The sequence below is a fragment of the Bos mutus genome, chromosome 11 (assembly GCF_027580195.1).
Source record: "Bos mutus isolate GX-2022 chromosome 11, NWIPB_WYAK_1.1, whole genome shotgun sequence".
Classification (NCBI taxonomy): Eukaryota; Metazoa; Chordata; class Mammalia; order Artiodactyla; family Bovidae; genus Bos; species Bos mutus.
Window position 1 is genome coordinate 18,358,983 of NC_091627.1, and position 7,671 is coordinate 18,366,653.

At 48.5% G+C, this 7,671-nt stretch overlaps 1 protein-coding gene across 1 annotated transcript in view; it reads right to left on the reverse strand.

Annotated features, from left to right (window-relative positions):
* KIDINS220 (kinase D interacting substrate 220) overlaps positions 1-5,279 on the reverse strand; it is a 92,698-nt gene extending 87,419 nt beyond the window's left edge. The window contains exon 1 of the mRNA XM_070380189.1: positions 5,118-5,279. The gene's annotated coding sequence lies outside the window, so the exon portion shown is untranslated. The remainder of the gene's footprint in view (positions 1-5,117) is intronic.
* Positions 5,280-7,671: the final 2,392 nt, after the last annotated feature.

Consider the following 7,671-nt stretch of genomic DNA (forward strand, 5'->3'; position numbering starts at 1 on the left):
TAGGCTGGGCCAGAGCTTCTTAAATTATCATATTCATGAGAATCACCTGGAGAGCTTGTGAACAGATGCCTAGGCCCTTCCCTTGGAGATTCTGACAGGTAAGTGCGGATGCAGCCCCAGCACCTTTAACAAGCTTCCAGGTGATGCTACCACTGTGGTTGCTGACTAAAGAACCACACCTTAAGCAGTCCTGAGTCAGATTCCATCCTTCCTTGCTCAAAGTCCTCCAGTGGCTTCCTAGAGCCCTCAAGGTAAAAATCGAATGTTTGACCTTGGCATAGATGACTGTAAGTGACAGGGTGTTAACATTGCTGACCTCATCTCCTACCCCTCTCCCTCACCTCGTCACTGCTTGAACACGCCAAGCACTGTGCCACGTCCAGGCCTCTGGCTAGCTTTTCTGTCTAAATTCCTCCTCCACCAGACCTGCACACGTGGGTCTCTCCCACATGAAATTAATATGAATATAATTAGAGACCATGTGCACCCTAACTTTTAATTTTACACCTGGTGAATCTGGTTAAGGCATAGAAGAGAGTTCTTTGTACTATTCTTACAAGTTGACTGTAAGTTTACAATTACTTTGTAAACACACACACTGACATATGTCTGACAAAGTCCTTATTTGGATCAAATATTTTTCTCAACATAAAATCCCACAAGACTAGAATAAGTAAAGAAAAGTAACAGACACTGAACCATTATTTAAAAAACTGAAAATCTTAGATTTTCAAATCTTGTTACCTCTCTCCCCAATCCATTATGTGGACTGTATGTATATCACTTTAAGACACATAAAACTTAACAGTCATCAATCATTGATAGTGACTAAGATTAAGACTTCAGACACAGATTCCTTGAGACTAAGATTAAGCAGAAAATGGTAATAAAATTTTTTATAAAACCAACTTAGAAATTGAAGCTGCACGCCTTAAGCTACCAGAAAGATACTCTTTAAACAAATCTAGTAAGGAAAGATGATCTTTGTTATATAACTGAGAAAATGCATGCAATTCTACACTGCTGTAATTGAGTAACAGTCCGATCTAACAGTAGTCTACTGAAAGGCTATAATCTGCAATGCATTATGCTTCAGGTTATCACTGGTAAGTTGAACAATACACTATTCCTGCCCTACAGTGTCTCGGCGCACTTTAAATTACTGGAGGAGAAAAGGGGTACTGGGGGAACGAACAGCCAAAATAAAATTGGTAAAATATTGATAACTGTTGGCTGGACTTGGGGGATGGGTACGTGAGGGTTCATTAGGTCAGGGGTCCCTCACCCCCATACTGGGGCCTGTTGGGAACCAGGCCACACAGCAGGAGGTGAGCGAAGGAAGCTTCATCTGTACTTGAGGCCACTCCCCAGCACTGGTATTACCACTTGAGCTCCACCTCCGTCAGATCAGGAGGGGCATCAGATTCTCACAGAAGCATGAACCCTACTATGAACCGTGCTCACGAGGGATCTAGGTTGTGGGCTCCCTATGAGAATCATCCTGAAACCGTCCCCCACCCCCGGATCCGTGGAAAATCTGTCTTCCGTGAAACTGGTCCCTGGTGCCAAAAAGGTTGGGGAGCGCTGCATTAGATGCTGCTCTGCTTTGTGTATGGGCGGGGGGGGGGGCGGATACTAGGGCAGACCTTACTGATCGTTGAACATTACATGCCTGAAATCTGGTAATCTCTGCATTCATCCACCTGTCGCTTCTTTACTGTTAAATTTCTTAATAGGAGCAACTTCACAAGTTTCACCTTCACAAATTCAGAAGTACCTAAAACAGTTTCTTATGCATATGAAAGTGAAAGTGAAGTTGCTTAGTCGTGTCGGACTCTTTGCGACCCCATGGACTGTAGCCTACCAGGCTCCTCTGTCCATGGGATTTTCCAGGCAATAGTACTGGAGTGGATTGCCATTTCCTTCTCCAGGGGATCTTCCCAACCCAGGGATTGAACCCGGGTCTCCCGCATTGTAGACAGATGCTTTACCGTCTGAGCCACCAGGGAAGGCCACGTGCATATGAAAAGAACTGATAAATGTTGTCTGAACTGAATTTGATCAAGTCACATCACATTTTATTAACTGAACAGGACAAAACCATCTGCCACAGCTGACAGTTATAAATGACTCCCATCAGCCAGACTTCTAACAAATCAAGAGTTTGATCGCAAGTGTGCCCATAAATCAGATGATGTTTTTGGAAGGGCCCCATCCCTCCCTCAGAGGTTTCTTTCATCTCTGCTTTCCTTCTTAAATGAATCCTTTAAACAGGTTCTATTCTCACCTATCTCAAATACACACTATTCTCACCTATCTCAAAACAGACACACACACCCCCATTCTCCACATGAGAACACGCACGCACGCGCGCGCACACACACACACACACACACCCATTCTCCATATGAGAGCATCCTCTGCTCTTGTCACTCAGAAATTACCTGTAAGCTTCAAACGATTCTCCCCTTCACCTTTAGAAGACCAGGATCTTCCCCTCCTCCGGACAAATTCATTTGCCCAACTCATCCCACCACCCCCACTCCCACCGCCTCTGCCCAGAGACAGCCTAGAGGTCTCAATTTCAAAGTCCCTTCCCCCAGGGAGGTTTCCCTGACCACCCACCCTCCTCCCAGACCAGTTTAGGGCCTGCTCTCTCCCGTTCTCTACTACCATCAGCCATATCCAGGTATGAGCATATGAGGACATGTGACTGTTCAAAAAGATAAGCTTAGCCAATCAGATTCCTCTCTCTAAACCTGGAAATTAGAAACCAGATACCCAGTCATTACAGGCCAAGAACAAAATGTCACAGTTTTGAGGCAGCCAGGCAGCAGAGAGAGGACTCAACAGATATGAACCGAGAAAATGACTTCTCCAGAGAAAACAAATGAGGCCGCTGAGAGAGCTACAGAAGGTGGGAGCTGCTTTAGATCCCAATTTCTGGCTGATTCTCAGTCAGTCCTATAAATTACCTTTTCCCTGACGTAAAGGAGTAAATCTCTGTTCCCTGCCTTCTAAACAGCCCTGACTAACACAGTAACAGAGAAACTGACAAAGAACTTGAGCAAAAGCAGGGAAGAAGGGGATGGACACTCACATGATCCCAGGTAAAGCTTCCCCCAGTAGCATGTGCTGCCTGGAATCAGAACCCTAGAGACAGACAGTCAGGGAACCACCAAAACAGCCTAAGGGAGAGGGGACAGGCGCTAGGGATGGAGAAGAAATGAGAGACAGGAACTTGAACAGGATAAAATCCCCCATACTGGACCCTTCGACCATATCTAGAACAAAGATTCTGGATGTAGAAATTTTAAAAATTATGTGATTGGAAATGAAAGACCAGGTCAAAGATGACTAGATACCAAACACCAGTGATGGGAAGATGGTGGTCCCATTAACAAAAAGCAAAGTCAGGAGAAAGTTTCAGGACTTTGCTCTGCTTGGTTACTGCCCCCTCCTTCCTCACCACCCTTGCTAGGTGAACAAGACCAGGCTGAATGTGAGGTGCTCCAAAAAACCTCAGTTGGAGAATCCACCTAGGATTCAGTTCAGTTCAGTCACTCAGTCGTGTCCGACTCTTTGCGACCCCATGAACTGCAGCACGCCAGGCCTCCCTGTCCATCACCAACTCCCAGAGTTCACTCAAACTAGCGTCCATCGAGTCGGTGATGCCATCTAGCCATCTCATCCTCTGTCGTCCCCTTCTCCTCCTGCCCCCAATCCCTCCCAGCATCAGAGTCTTTTCCAATGAGTCAACTCTTCCCATGAGGTGACCAAAGTATTGGAGTTTCAGCTTTAGCATCAGTCCTTCCAAAGAACACCCAGGACTGATCTCCTTTAGAATGGACTGGTTGGATCTCCTTGCAGTCGGATTAGGAAAAACAAATCTGGAAATCACTCAGAGTGTAAAACAAAGGTTCTCAAACTTGTATGCAAAGTTGCTGGGGAAGCCTGCCAAAATACAGATTCCTTGGGCTTTTCCCCCAGTAGATCAGTAGATCTGGGGCCCAGAACTGACATTTTAACAGGCACCGCAAAATGATTCTGATGAAGGTTTCCATGCTGGTAAAGCTAGAGAACAAAGAACACAACCTTGCCTCCGCATTTCTCAACCTTGGCTCTGCATCAGCTCTCCTCGGGCGCTTAAAAAAAAATTCAGACGTCTCACCCTCAGTGTCTTCCAAGTTGAGGCACTGTCAAAAGGCATTAGAATTACCCGTCGGAAGGTGGAGATGGGGGGTAGGAATCCTGAGCCACACCCCAGGTCTGCTGAATGGGAATTCTGAGGGTAAGGCTAAGAAAGCCACATTTTTAACCGGTGTCCCTAGCGGCTACCAAAGACGGCTCCATAGTTATTAATAAAAGAGGTTTAAACAATAATAGGTTTAAACCTTTCTATATGTCAAAACAATCTGAAAGAAAACTAACCGAACGTCAATGGCGGACAAAGAAGTCGCTTCGTTATAAAGAAATCATGGAAGCATCGTAATCAATGGCTCGCTGATACTTAGCTGAAATAACGGCCTGCAGTGGACAATGGAATAATGGAGCCCGGTGAGAAAACAAAAAACGAGAAAACCCAACCACCACGCCCTTGGAAAGCCCAGGGAAAGGAACCTGGGAAACCTGCCTTAGCGCGACCGCCCAAGGTGGCAGGTTCTCGAGGTGGTGGTGGGTGTGCCTCCGGCTGCCCCGTGAAAAACAAACGAACCAAAAAAAAAAAAAAACCCACCTGTGTCACACACATCCTCCATCGCAGCCCCAGGAGAGGCTGACCACCTGGGACAGCAAGTCCGAGGCCGTCCCAGCGCCCCCGGCAGGCGCGGATCCGCCCCAAGAACCAGGCCCCGCGCCCCCGCCCGCCCCCTACCTTCCCCGACCCAGCCTCGCGCCCTGCGTCGCCCCCTCCTCACCCGCCCACGCTCCCTTCCCCACACGCGGCCTCACCCTTTCTCAGCTGGCCTTCGCTCCCGCCCCGCCCGACCGCCGCCGTCTCTCCCCGCTCGGCGACTTCCCCCTACAAACCAGGGCTTCTTTCCTACCGGCCTCGCCCCCCTCACCATACACACACAGACACACACACACCGCCCCTCCCCGCGGACCACCACACTGACCGTCTCACAACCTGGCCCCAGAACGGCGCCCACCCCTGAGGTGGAAAGGAGCCGCTTTGCCGCAGGTGCTGTCAGAAGACTACAAAGGGGGTGACGGCGGCTTTCGACGCCTTCCCCTCACCACACCCGGCGGCCATTTTCAAGCTATCGCCCAGAACTGACAGATCACGTGACGCTAGGCTGCGGGGCGGGGAGACGGCTGGCCACGCCCCCTGCCGGCTGACCAGGGTGCCTGAAGGAGGCGGGGCTGCGGGCGCCGGAGAGGCAAACCGCCCTCTGCACATTCTCTCCAACCTCCAAATAGATGTATTTTGGCAAGCGCCCCAGACAGTATATAACTCATCGTCACTGTCACTCTTCATATTCTGGAGAGTTTATTATCCCTGCTCACCATTATCATCAAAGCTTATGCAGGGAAATAAACCGCAATCTTTAACTTCAAAACACATTGCCGGTGGAGGCCGGCTGAAATCCCTCCCGAACCCAGAGCCCCTGCGGGGTCTGTAATCCTGGCGCCCAGAGCCACCGCCTGCCCGCTTTCTTATTTCCACACCCTCCGCGCCCCCAGCAATACCGCAGCCCAGCCTCACCCCGGCCTCCGCACAAGGGACCTCTGACCTGCCTGCGGCCAAACGTGATTGACAGCTTTTCCACTCAGTTTCCTTGACCACTGCCTCCTAGAATATTCCCTTCCCTGGGCTTCTGTGAATCTGATTCTCCTAATTTTTCTCGCATTTCGCCTCCCTCAAATTGGTTGATTGTTTCCAGGGTTTAAAGCTCAGCGCTGGAATCCTCAGCCTCCGACCTGGTGTGATTCTCTGATGTGATCACACCTGATGTGACCCTGGTGTACTGACGCTGGCAGGGGACCTGCCTCCTGTCTCCCTCCACGAAGACAGGAATTAGGAAGATACACACCCCCTCCTCTGCCCCTCCCTGATGTCACCCAGTCAGCCCACTGCCTGACGATAGCCACTTTCATCACCCCTAATCTGCTTAAAGGCTTCAAAATCTCCCCAGCAGGACTATATCAAAAGCCCCCAATTACCCTCCCCTGCCTCTGCTGGCGCCCCACTGTTTCCCCAGGAGATTGGGAATCATGTCACTTGGATTAAACTTCTCAGCAGCCTTCCGTTTCCATAGAACAAATTCCCGAATAGAACTTAACACACGACCTGGCCCCTGCCAAACATCTTGCCATCCTACTGTGCACCACTCTCCCCTGCCCCCATCCCAGGCTGGCAAGTTCAGTTCCTGGAACATCGGGCCATACTCGGTCTCATCTCCACTTTGTTTCCAGAGTGCTGTTCTCTCTCCCTCTGGATATTCTCTCCACCTCTTGTCCAGCTGAGTCCGACAGATGAATTCTTTTTGTCTTTTAGGAGGCGGTCTAAGAGGTCCTGTCTTGTGTAGCTTTCTGTGTGACCTCAAGAAGAGTTCATGATTCATCTTCTGTTAACTTCTATTAACTCTATTAACTTCTTAGTCTACAGTCCTGGGGCACAGGAGGTACTAGAAAGTACTTGTTAAAGCATGTTTAGCCTGTCTCTCCCCTACTGTAAGTTCACTCCATCATTATTCCACACCAGTTTCCCTCACCTGGTTTAGAGTAGTGAGTGGTCTTGGCAAGCCTTCAAGGAAGAAAAAGCACAATTTAAGACTCTATCACACACTTTGGGTGCCCTCTCATGGTCCCAGGCATCCACACCTGATGTGGGACTGGATGTTGGCTTTTTCCATAAGTTGTCAGATTGATTCATTAGGAGATGCTTTTCAATAATGCCCAAACTTGGTACATCAGAATCATCATCCTTAGTTCATTAAAAAAAATCAAAACTGGACTCTTGCTGGAGATTTTAAAAATATCTCCGTAGCTGATGCCAATGAAACACCATTCTCAATCTTCGGTTTTGTCCCAGTGTGTCCAGATAAGTGATTTCAAATGTTAATGTCCTTTTTCAGTGTCAAACAATCTTTTGAGGACCTGCACAGGAGAGCAGGTGGCCTTTTAGTAGGACTGTTTGTGAGAGCAACAGGGGAACTGGAATCTGTGGTTTCATAGGGATCTATGGCCCCAGTATGGGAGCCAGGGCTTTCATCATAATGAACCATCTGAAAAATCAGCAAGGATTTGACAGGCTTTCTTTTGTTGTTATTGTTGTTGTGATGTTCTTTTACTTATATTTTAATGAGTGCATTTTAATATTATGGTGTCTTTTGTTGTTGTTGTTCAGTCACTCAGTTGTGTCTGACTCTTTTGCAACCCCATGGACTATAGCACGCCGGGCTTCCCTGTCCTTCACCATCTCCCAGAGCTTACTCAAACGCATGTCCATCCAATCGGTGATGCCATCCAACCATCTCATCCTCTGTCGTCCCCTTCTCTGCCTTCAGTCTTTCCCAGCATCAGGGTCTTTTATAATGAGTCGGGTCTTGGCATCAGGTGGCCAAAGTATTGGAGCTTCTGCTTCAGCATCAGTCCTTCTGATGAATATTCAGGGTTGATTTCCTTCAGGATTGACTGGTTTGATCTCCTTGCAGTCCAAGGGTCTCG